This window comes from Equus przewalskii, chromosome 7, assembly GCF_037783145.1.
Source record: "Equus przewalskii isolate Varuska chromosome 7, EquPr2, whole genome shotgun sequence".
NCBI lineage: Eukaryota > Metazoa > Chordata > Mammalia > Perissodactyla > Equidae > Equus > Equus przewalskii.
In genome coordinates, this window is record NC_091837.1 from 29,963,220 (window position 1) to 29,974,455 (window position 11,236).

At 54.8% G+C, this 11,236-nt stretch overlaps 1 long non-coding RNA gene across 1 annotated transcript; it reads left to right on the forward strand.

Annotated features, from left to right (window-relative positions):
• The first annotated feature begins 2,416 nt into the window (after positions 1 to 2,416).
• Positions 2,417 to 7,043, forward strand: LOC139084778 (uncharacterized). Its single transcript, XR_011542489.1, has 2 exons — positions 2,417 to 4,541; positions 6,048 to 7,043. It is a non-coding gene; the product is annotated as an uncharacterized lncRNA (long non-coding RNA).
• Positions 7,044 to 11,236: the final 4,193 nt, after the last annotated feature.

Genomic DNA, 11,236 nt, shown 5'->3' on the forward strand with positions numbered 1-11,236 from the left:
AGGGAATCAGAACATCAGTTTTAATCTGAAAGAAAAAATAATACAAGGGTAGTTCAGTTCCTGATATCCTCCTGAAGTCGAGGCTGAAGCAGTAGGACCGAGGTGATAGGAAATGTGGGTTGAGGCAGCCAGGAGAGGAACAAAACTGCATTTAACGTGAACAAATATTTGAGCCCAGGGTCCTAGTGATGAGAAAGTATTTGATAAAAGCATTAAATCTAGTACCTCATTCACAAATGTCCTGAAACAGTGGGCATGACAAATTTCAAAGTTGTCCCTGCACCCTTTACTGCAAAGTCTGTCTTGTGAACGTGAAGTTAACCACCCCAGCATTTACTGAGCACCTGCTGAGTGACAGGCCCTGTGCAAGGGCCTTGGGTGGATGCTCTCATTCAGTCCTCTCTCAGTGAGATAGGTCCTGTGACCATCCACACTAATCAATGAAGAAACTGAGGCACAGAGAGGTGAGAGGTGGCAAAAGGCCACTTATCCGGCAAGGGATGGAGCCAGGGTTCCCACTCAACTGTGTTCAGCTCTGAGCTGGCACCTTAGCGTCCAGGATGGTGTGGCGGTGCTACACAATATATAGAGGCTGTGAAAATAATGACAATGTGGTGGAGCCACACATCACACAGGGCTTAGGTCTAAATTGAGTTCCTTGAAAATCACACGTTGCCCAGTGTTGGAACAGATCACAGTTTTTAGTTTTTTCTGTGTTGAGCGTAAGATGAATAAATGCCTGGAGGGAGCCGGCTCCATGCCCACTGGCACGTCCTGCCAGAGTCCCAGTATCCTTCCTGGGGACAAACCAGCTCAGGCATCCCCAGTGCACCCAGCAGACTCCAGAGGATGGCTCTCCCGTCCCCGAGAGAGGCCAGGTGCTGGCCTCCACTCTGCCCAGCCCTGATCCCCTCGGGCTCCTCATCTGACCAACGGGCTGCAGCTGGGGGACTGCACCGGGCTGGGCTGTGCCTTCCTTCCCTAAGAGCGGGCAGGTCCTGGAACATGGGGAACTGAGTCGTGGAAAACAGAACAGCCTTTCCCTCACCCTCCTGTGGGCCTCCCCGGGGTTCATCCAGAAAACGGCCCATCTTCTCAACCTCTGACCTGAGGCAGACAGATCCCCATCCTGGGGCGTCCTCCCCGCTCTCGGCACCTGCCTCGCCTCCAGCGTCCGTGTTGGCCCAGGGTCGGGCCCTTTAATTTAAAGATGCCATTCGTGTGAGAGTTGAGCGTTGTGCCCTCGACAGCGATGCCTTTTACAAGCTGGGTCACGGAGAACTGTGAGCGGCTACCAGAAAGCACTGGAGCTAGACCTTGTGAGGAACCCGCGCGCACAGGCGCTCACACCACAAACAGCCTCACCAGCCGGATCAGCTTCATCCCAGAACGTTCCTTCCGGGGAGCCCTGGGTCTGCTCTGAAGATGCCCTGGAGCGTCTGGCCGGATGGGCCGGGTCACGGGGTCTGGGTGAGTGAAGAGTTGTCTGCCAACGCCGAAGACATTTCATAACCGTGTGCGGAAAGCGGGAGGCAGTGGTGAGCCGTCCCCGCGGTGGTGTCAGTGATCCCAGTCCTGGGTTTGGGCGAGACCTTCTGGAATGACTGGGGTGGGAGGGGCGGCCCTAGGGGGTGGTCAGCGAGCGCCCCTCTGAGGAGGTGGCGTTTGGGCCCAGGCCTGGCTGCAGAGGTGGCAGAGAACGTTCCAGAGCCCGAGCTGGGGCAGGGCCTCGTGTGTGGGAGGACAGGAGGCGCCGGAGGGAAGTCGGGGGGGAGGGTGCGGGACGGCCTGGGGGTCTCTGCCGGGCTCCGCTCTGGGAGAAGCTGGCGGGGACACCTCGGCCCCTGACTGTCCTGGAGCGCCCCCTCCCCGCGTGGACGTTTCCTTCCTCGTGACTCCCACAATCCACCGGGCGGACACCACGCGCTGGCTTCCCAGCCTCCCTTGCAGCCGGCGCAGTCATGTGACCCGGGCCCACCAATGGGAAGCCCCCTGGGCCTCCTCCCAAGGGACCGGAAGGAGATGGCGCCGGGCGGAAGCCGCGGGCACTGTGCTGGGTTCGCTGGCGCTTCCGGGGACCAGGGCGGGCGGTGTCTCCCTTCCGGGGTCCGCAGGCTTAGGGCTCGGTTCGGGTGGCCTTCCTGGAGCAGCCCTGGTGTGGGCGGCACTTGATCCCCCGGAAGCCGCTGAGCCGAGTCGGCCCCCGTGGGTCCTGAGGGCGTCCTGGGGTCTACACCGCGCCCGAGGGCCGGCCTCCCTGGAGCGTGTCGGCGATGCACGGGCTCCGACCCTCAGGCCCGAGAGCAGAGCCCGCGCCTCCCCAGGCCGCGGGGGTTGGTGTGTCCGCTGACCTCCGGAAGCAGCCGTCACGTGCTCCTTAGCCGCTTAATCCAGCTGCGCGGCGTCCTGGCGTCACAGTTCAGAACCTGGTGACGCAAAGCCGTGGGGCAAGGGGGCGGCTAGCCAGGGAGCGAGGCGACCTGGTTGTCCTTTCAGTGTCCGTCCTGCCGCTGGAGTCCAGAGCCAGCAGTTGATGTGGATCAAAGGCTGGTGGCTTTTGAGCCGGGGCCCGTGGGGACCCGCATGAACCCTGGGCAGCGTGCTGGCGGGTTGCCCCTTTGCCCTGCACGTGCTGTGCCCCCAGGTTGGTGACGCGGCTGTGCCATTTATGCATCAGCAGGGGGCTCGGACCTAGAGAGGGTGGGGACATCAGCTTCTGCCCACGATCAGCCGTAAACACCATTTAGACCCAGGCAAGCCTATCCTACTAATCGATTACAGGGGAGAAAATCAGGTTTGAGAAGGAGTCGTTGTGCAGTATGTTGCACTTCCATGTATAATTCTATGAAGTCTCATTACTTATGACTAGACTGAAAGAAATTGAATTTAGATTACTTAACTACATTTCCTGCTGTGCTTATGAGGAATGCGCTTTTTCTAAAGGCCCTCTGTCTCCTTCGTTGAGAGTGATTTTTCTCTGAGAGCCTGTCTTCCCCCACGAGGCAAGTGTGCCTAACAAAGGGAGATGTATCTGGAACTGAGCAGCGCCATGAGGGGCTTCTAGAAGTCTCTGGGAGTCTCAGGGTTTGTCCTGGAAGGTGATTCTGGAAGGAAATCATATCCATCCTGGGCTCTTTGCTTTCATCATTGTTATTGTCATCGCCATCGTCATCACAAGTGTCATCATCATCACCATCAGCTTTATCATCAGCACTCTCGTCATCACAGCCATCACTGAATATGGTGCTCACTATGTCCCATCACTGCTCTAAGTGATTTCAGTTGCTCCTTTGTCATCATCACAAATCTCTCAGGTAGTATCATTGCCATCCTCATTTTAATGGTGAACAGTTGAGGCACAGAGAGGTTAAGAGACCACCTAATGTTGCACAGGTAGTGAGCTGCAGAGCCTGCACTCACATGCGCAGCCCGGCCCCAAGTCCACGCTCTCAGCCGCTCTCTGTGTTGCACAACACGCCCTGATCTCCCTGGACAGTCTTTGCTCCCCGTCATTGGGATTGTGTCCCCACCTTGGCTGTCCTCAGAATGCCCCTCCCCCAGGCCTGGGTCAGATGTGCCCATCCTCCAAGCTCCTTTCTGGTCCACCTCTTCATGAAGCCCCTCCTAGCGTCTCCTCTCCCTGGCTCCAGAAGCTCATGGCACTGCTGTTGTCCCCTCCTGACACCGTCCCCCTGCAGCACTGGCCTGAGGGTCCAGGAGGCTGTCCTCCAGGCAGGCAGACTCTCCCAGCCTGGTGCCCTCAATTTCTCCCCAGGATGCGCAGGGACAGCGTGTTGTGGGCCCAGCAGTGGCCTTCATGGTGGGCTTTAAGGCTCAGGGTGAGGGAGGAGGGGAGGTGTTCATCACCTGAAATTCTTGGCCTCTCGACATCCTCACATCACAGCCCACGGAAACTGCATGGGTGAGGTGTCATTGTGATCTGACGTGCATCCACCGCTCCCCCCAGCCTGGCTCTCGACGTGAGCGTGTGGTGTGTGGGCAACTGAGGGACACTGGCTTTGAATGAACAAGATTGAAGCAGAGAGATCCTGTCTTCCCCCACGAGGCAAGTGTGCTGACACCTGCTGACAAAGGGAACTGGCTGTGCATCTCTTCTCCCTGCTGGAGACACCTTTATCTTTTCTTACAGAGCATCTAGCCTCTGAACTCACACAGTATTCCTGTTCTAGCAAGATCAGGACATGAAATCAGGACAGGGAGTTTAATAGACTCAGGCTGGGCTTCCCCGCTGACAGCCACAGGAGCAAAGCCAGCCTCCCGGGGGGCACATCCCCTCTCTGGGCAGCCTGGGCAGGAGTGGCCTCTGCCGTGGTCCCTTCTGAGAGCCCAGCCGAAGGATGTGGACCCTGGACCTCCCCTGGCCAATGTGCAGACGAGAAGAGCCAGCGTGAACTGTGCTCACTCTGTGCCGGCCATGTTTGTGGGAGCTTTAGTGATGGGATCTGCTCACTCACTCTTCATCCTAGATGAGGAAACTGAGGCACAGAGTGGTTCATTCACTTGTCCGAGGACACACCTTGGTGAGTGAGGGGACTGGGATTGTCATCATCATTATCATAATTTTCTCCACCACCACCATCATCATCATCACAGTCACCCCTCCCTCCTTTCTTACTTTTTACTTAATGAGTTTCTTTCTTTTCTATATGACATTGATTTCTTTGAGAAAGTGGAATGATTTTTCTCCTTGTAGTTTGGCATAACTTGTTGCTCCATAAAACAACTTTTTACAAATATAAGTGCACTATTCAGATACTTAGAAACCAAATATTCAGATATTGTGAAATTAAAGCTAAGTAATAATTTCGTAGAACAAGAGAAGAAGGAGACTAGTAATTCACATTCACTAGCAACACTTTGATGACTCTCCTTCTTTGTTTTTATGCACAGGTATGTAAAATGTTTTCTCCACCAAACGTGGGATAATATTGTACATGGTATTTCATAACCAGCTTCTCTCCCTGGACGATATGTCACAACATTTCATACAACTGCCGCCCTTCTACACGGGCTTCATGGTGGAGCCCTCACACGCGGCACCAGCCAGCCTTTCCCACCTGTCCTCGTTGCTGCTCAGTGGGACGAGCCTCTGTCCCCCATCTGCCTCCTTCCATCTGAATCCCACTGTTTCTTGGTCATCAGCTCTGACCTGCTCTTCTCACCCACGTGTTCTCTGAGGTCCCCTCTCACGTGGCTCTTAGCTCATAAACAATCCTGCTCAACCGTTGTCACACATTTCCTGACAAACCATGTGCTCCAGACCCTGGGCTGGGTACTGGGAACTGGGGACAAGCCCAGCTGACATTTCTGGAGCACTGACAGGCACCAGGAATTTACTTGTCTGATCTCCGTTATCCCATTGCAGCCCTATGAGGTGCATTCTATCATGTCCCCGCTTTAGACAGGGAGGAGGTGAGGGGAAGCTGCACAGTGAGCACGTGAAGAAGCCAGATTTCACGCCAGCCTGACAGAACCTGGAGCTGAGCACAACCCTCATGCTGGTCCGTGGTGGCTGCCTGTGAGGGGCTCACCCTGTATCAGCGGACCCTTCACCCTCCCCCTCCTGTGTCCTGAGAAAGGCCAGGCAGAGCCCAAGTGCTCTGTGCAGCTGGAATCTGTTTGGTGGCAAGTGACAGAAAACTCAACTCTAACTGGCTTTAGATGAGATAGAGATTGAAGCCACTCCACAGTCTGGGGCTAGAGCTGGCGTCTCCAGGGCTGGATGCAGACCCAATAATAATAAAGACCCAATCGTTGGGGCCCAGTTTCTCTCTCTCCATCTCACTGTCTCGTTTATTCTTGTGAGTCAGCTCCATTCTCAGACAGGCTCCCCCTCATGGATACAGAACGGCTGCAGCATCTCCGGCCCTCAAACTCTCTCAGCTTCAGCTTCAGTGGGAAGTCACCTGTGTCTTTCCTGGTTTCGCACCAATGAAATGTGAGAGGGCGTGATGGGCATCCCTTCTGAATAGAAGCTTTAGGAGCCAGTGTGTCACTCACCACGTTCTCTCTTTTCCCTGCCATAGGGAGCAGCAATGTTTGAGGCAGAAGCTGCCTCATTAGCCTGGTCCTGGAGTGACGATGAGGTGGAGCAAATCCACAGCCAAATCAAAATGAACAGGAAGCGTGATGGGAAACAAGCCTGTCTTTCTGTGAACTGCTGAGACCTGGGGGTTCTTTGTTACTGCTGCATGACTGGCTCATCCCACCAATCCACCAGCCCACAAAAGGAACGCATGTCCACCGAGGGGCTGGATGTGGGTGTCTCTGTGTCGTCTTGTCCCCACATGTGGAGGGGCAGTGTCCGCACAGGGACCTAGTGAATATCTATTGACTGACAGGTGCCAGTTAACTGTTCACGTCGCTCCTGTTTGGTCTCTGGGTGCTTCCTTTCTCCTGTGACGTCTCCCTCGCTGCTTGCCCTCCTGGCTCCAGCCTGAAGCGCCCGGTGAGGCTCCAGCAGCTGGTCAGGAGCTGGCGAGGAGGAGCCCCAGCTCAGCCTGCTGAGCCATGGAGAGGAGTCTCGTTTCCATCAGTTCTTCTCGGGCCTCTGAGCTTGGAGTGAGATGAGATCTGCCCTGGATCCAGTAGCCTGGGCCCTTGCCTCACACGGACACGGGAAGGAAACAAATGCCCACGACCAGCTTTTATGTTTTTTCTCTACTCTTCTGGGAAAAATAGGGTCCTGGCTTCCAGAACGTTCCCTGAAGCCAGGAAGGGCCAGGGCTCCAGTTTCGCCTTTGTCAGCTGCAGACCCGTTTGCAGTTCCATCAGAAGGAGGCATCGCACCCAGAACACCCCTCCTCACTCTCACAGGACGCGGTCCCTGTGAAGGAAGGACTGTGTTGTCGTCGGAGCTGCTGCCACTCAGCCTGGAAAGCGCCTCCCGACTCGGCGTGGCCTGTTTCCATCTACCTGCTCTACGGGGCCTTCGATTCTGGAAACCAGTTCAGTAAATACGTCCGTACCTGTGCTATACATACATATATCGATATATATGAATAAACGCTCATTGGAGTATCGTTTACGACAGGTTAAGACCAGCAACCACAGAGCGTGCCTGGACAGGGGCAGGTAAATGCTGTGTGTTAATCTGATCACAGGGACCCCACTGGCTATAGAAATGAGGCTCCTCCACGCCTTGTCCCCGGGGGTTGGGAAGATGCTCTGGGCTTGGCCAACCGGGTCTTGCTCTGGGACTTAGGAGCTCAAGTGAGAGAGATGGAGCTGGAGGGGTCACATGGCGGTCAGTGTGGTGTGTGGGGAGGGGTGCCTGGGTGTGACCTCTGTGGGGTCCCTGCTGCCGGCCTCCTGGGAATGACCTGGTTCCTAGGTTCCCAGCAGTCTGTGAACCCCGAGAACTGCAGATAGTTTCCTTTGTCCTTAAGACAGAATTGGTGTCTGTGGTGGCCCCAAGGGCCCTGGGCACTGGATCTGCTCCGGCCCACGTTACTCTGAACTGCAAGGTGACACGTGTGCGTCCCTGGCTCTGCAGCCAGACCACAGGCTCTCAGGTGGCAGGGCCACTTCTCACACGTCCTTTGTCCCCACGTCACCTCCTACAGGGTGTGGGAGCCCCACAGACACCCAGCACCAGCTGCAGGGCTGATGGCATGGATCACCTCCCTCTGTCCACGTTGTTGGTCTCAGGTGGCGGATGATAGGAATGACCGTGATGGCAGGGACACACATCGCTGGAGCCCTGCCTTTGCCCAGAGCTCTCACTGAGAACAACCATTGCAAAGAGCAGAATGGGTTTGACCTGGCCGATGTGGTGGTCGCTCATTAACACAGACAGAAGGGACCTGACGGCAGACGTGGGGGATGAGGAGACCACCTCCTGCTCAGAGCCGGTCCCGCTCCAGTCCACCTGCCCATGTCCGGATCTGGGCAGTGGTGAGGTGACACTGAGAGGTGCAAAGGGGGCATCTTTGGGGAGCTGTTGCAGACTAGGATGGGTCCTGCAGAGAGGAGCCTTTGGGAAGTGGTGGCAGCTGAATTACTCTGGGTTTGACTCTGTCTGTTTAAAATTGACTAAACAGTGAATCATGCCTGCCACATCCCGTGCATGTTGGTTTCAGTGGATTTGCTGCTAATTTCTGCCTTAGGAAGAGCTGGGCCTCAGGAGAAACTCGATAAGCAAAAGTGAGCAGGTGCATCTTCTGAGAACCGACTGGAGTCATCTTCACCATGTGTTCACCAGGTGTCTGCTAATTTTGTAAAAACAATTTGTCCCTTGACAGTCCATGAGCAGAGGAAGGAGTGAGCTCGGGTGGGAGGAGGATGAAATAAGGTACAAACAAGATGACACTATGATGACAGTTCCCGCCGGAGGCCTCCTGACATTTCACAGGTGTGACAGGAGGTCCAGCATGCCCACACTCCTCGAGTCCCAAAGAGACACTCTCCTGTGCTCAAGCCAGGCGGTGACAAAGCTCGGCACGGCCTCCTTTCCATCTAAGCCCTGGCCAGCTTCCTCCCTAAACCCATCTTGGTGTGTCTGCATCACTTTCTGGGTCTCTGTCCTGTCAAAGCCCAGGGCCTACAGGTCCCATCCTCTCGTGTCCAGGACGAGATTCAGTGATTATCACCTGGCATAGAATGGACGCTCAGGCCTACACATGAACAGCAGCCCTGGACTCACCTGGGCGTGGCCTCTGACCAAACTCTCCCTGAGTCCACCCCAGCACATTCCTGCCCCCAGTCAGCACATCCGGCTGCTGTGGGAGCTTCCTGGTCATGACATCAATGTCCCCAGCCTGATTTCAAGGGAAAACTAAATGAAGGAGAAGGCAAGGCTGACAAGAGGCTGGGCCCTGACTGGGGTCTGGGAAGCTGGTTGTGCAGGAGACACGGCCCATGGGCACTGACTATGGGCAGAATCGAGATGATCATCCCAGACAGGCCGGGCTCCTGGAGCTTGGTGTGGGATCACCCTGCTGTTTGGAGCAGCCCAGGGCAGAAGGGAGCAGGTGGAACTTCCCCCTGTGACCTGAAGGAAATCGCAGGGCTGGGGGACTTTGGCACCTTACAAATATCCTGTTCTTTCATTTTCTACCTGTTGGTTCCTCCCCAGTTGATAAGGCTGCCCTGGATCAATAATTCATTTCCACTGAGGATTGTGCAATGATGACTTTCCAGTTCCACTGTCCCCTCCCTGCTTGGTGACTGTCATTGTCCTGTGAAGCGGAGCCTTTGGAGGAGGCTCTGAATGACAGGCCCTGTGGAAGGCAGGGCGAAGGCTTCCTCCTGTCCCTTTCTTCATCGTTTTTCGAAGTGATGTGTGGTCCTGGTTGGGTCCTGGTTATAACATACTGACACAGCAAACATTTGAAAACAATTGGAAAAATCAGAATAAAACCTGGGCATCAGAGGGGCCGGCCAGGTGGTGAGCAGTTAAGTGCACATGTTCCACTTCAGTGGCCTGGGGTTCGTCAGTTCGAATCCCGGGTGTGGCCATGGCACTGCATGGCAAGCCATGCTGTGGTAGGCGTCCCACATATAAATTAGAGGAAGATGGGCCCAGATGTTAGCTCAGGGCCAGTCTTCCTCAGAAAAAAGAGGATTGGCAGATGTTAGCTCAGGGCTAATCTTCCTCGGGAAAAAACAAAAAACAAAAAATGTGGGTATTAGAATCTAATCTGGGTATTAGACTGGATTCAGAAATTATTAATTTTTTTGTAAGTGTGATAATGTTATTTTGTCTATATAGGAAAATGTTCCTCTTTTTTAATACATGTAGACAAATGAAAACAACTCAATCCCTCAAAAACGAAAATATAATTGCTTCAAACACAGGATAATTGCAGACATTTTATATGCATGGGTGCAGACACTCCCATGTGCACACATGTGCACATACACGTACACACGCACTAACAGGACAGTGTGGGTGCACAGCTCAGGATGGGGCAGGATTTTAAATGTCTGTAACGAATCTCCTGCCCCTTCAGTCCTGTCCGCACGTCCTGTAACTGTGGCTCACGTGCATTTGGGGACAGGGTTGGAAGGTTAGGGGTTGAACTGTGACAGCTTGTGCAGTCGTTCTCAGATCTCTCGTGTGTCCGCCCGCACCTGTTCCCTTGATGCTGGGTTTGCACACGTGACTTGCTTTGGGCGATAGATGGAGGCAGAAGGGCCAGTGAGGCAATTCTAAGCTGAGGACTCAAGAGGCCTGGGAAGTTCCTGTGCTCTTACACCGCTGCTCTTGTCAGGAGAAGAGCATGCCTGGGCTAGCTCGCCAGTCCCAGGGAGATGAGAGCACATGGAACAGACTCCTCAGCCAAGTTCCGCCCACACCAGGCAGTACCCAGCCCACTGCTGACCCGTGAGTGAGCCCATGAGACCAGTAGAGCCACCCAGCGAAGTCAGCCTCAATAAGTGAGCCAGCCCTCGGCAGACCTGCAGATCCACGAGAGCACAAGGCTGTTGTTTGAGGCCATTGCATTTCAGGGTGATTTGTTACACAGCATTCTCCTGACAAAGCTGACTGATGCGGTGTCCCCTTCCCAGTCTGGGCACCCAGGAATCCTTGGGTCTTCCTGTCCTGCAAGTGCCTGGGCTCCTCACCCCACTGACACAGCATCGGAAAGCAGTGAGGGGAGAGTCTTGTCTATTGAATTTGTTCAAGACACCAGGCGTTCATGGGCTTGACTGCTTTTGAGACACTTAGCAGGTAATTTACAACTCACATAATAAACACGTAATTATTGCTTATGAAGGTTTGATGACTGCTTTATGAGAAATATCAATCTTTGCTCAGAAGTTATTAGGAAAAGATATTGTCCCCAAACATGCCTCGTGAACAGTGACGCGCAAAGCGTTCACTCAGAACGAGTGATCAGATCGCGATCAGCTTTCGTGTGGGACACAGGGCGCGTCTGGAGGACCGTCCTCAGCGGGATGGTCTGACGGAGCTGGTGAAGCATGGGCCGGGTGGGAAGTCGTCGCGTTCCCGGAGAAGAGGTTTCTGATCGTCAAAAGCAGCCTGGGCTCCGAGGTCTGGGGCCCGAGGTGGCAGAGACCGCGGCGTGTTGAGAGGAACCGACAACAATGCTTTGTGCTCTTTGGTCATCGTGGGAGGGCAGAGACGAGACGGGGTGGGTCAGGAATCACCACGTCTGCCCCTGGATGGGGCGGGGGAGCCGTGACACGGCGTCCAATGAGGACAAAAGCAGGTCTGGGCTGTGAGTGCTGCAGAGGGCGCCCCCCGCCC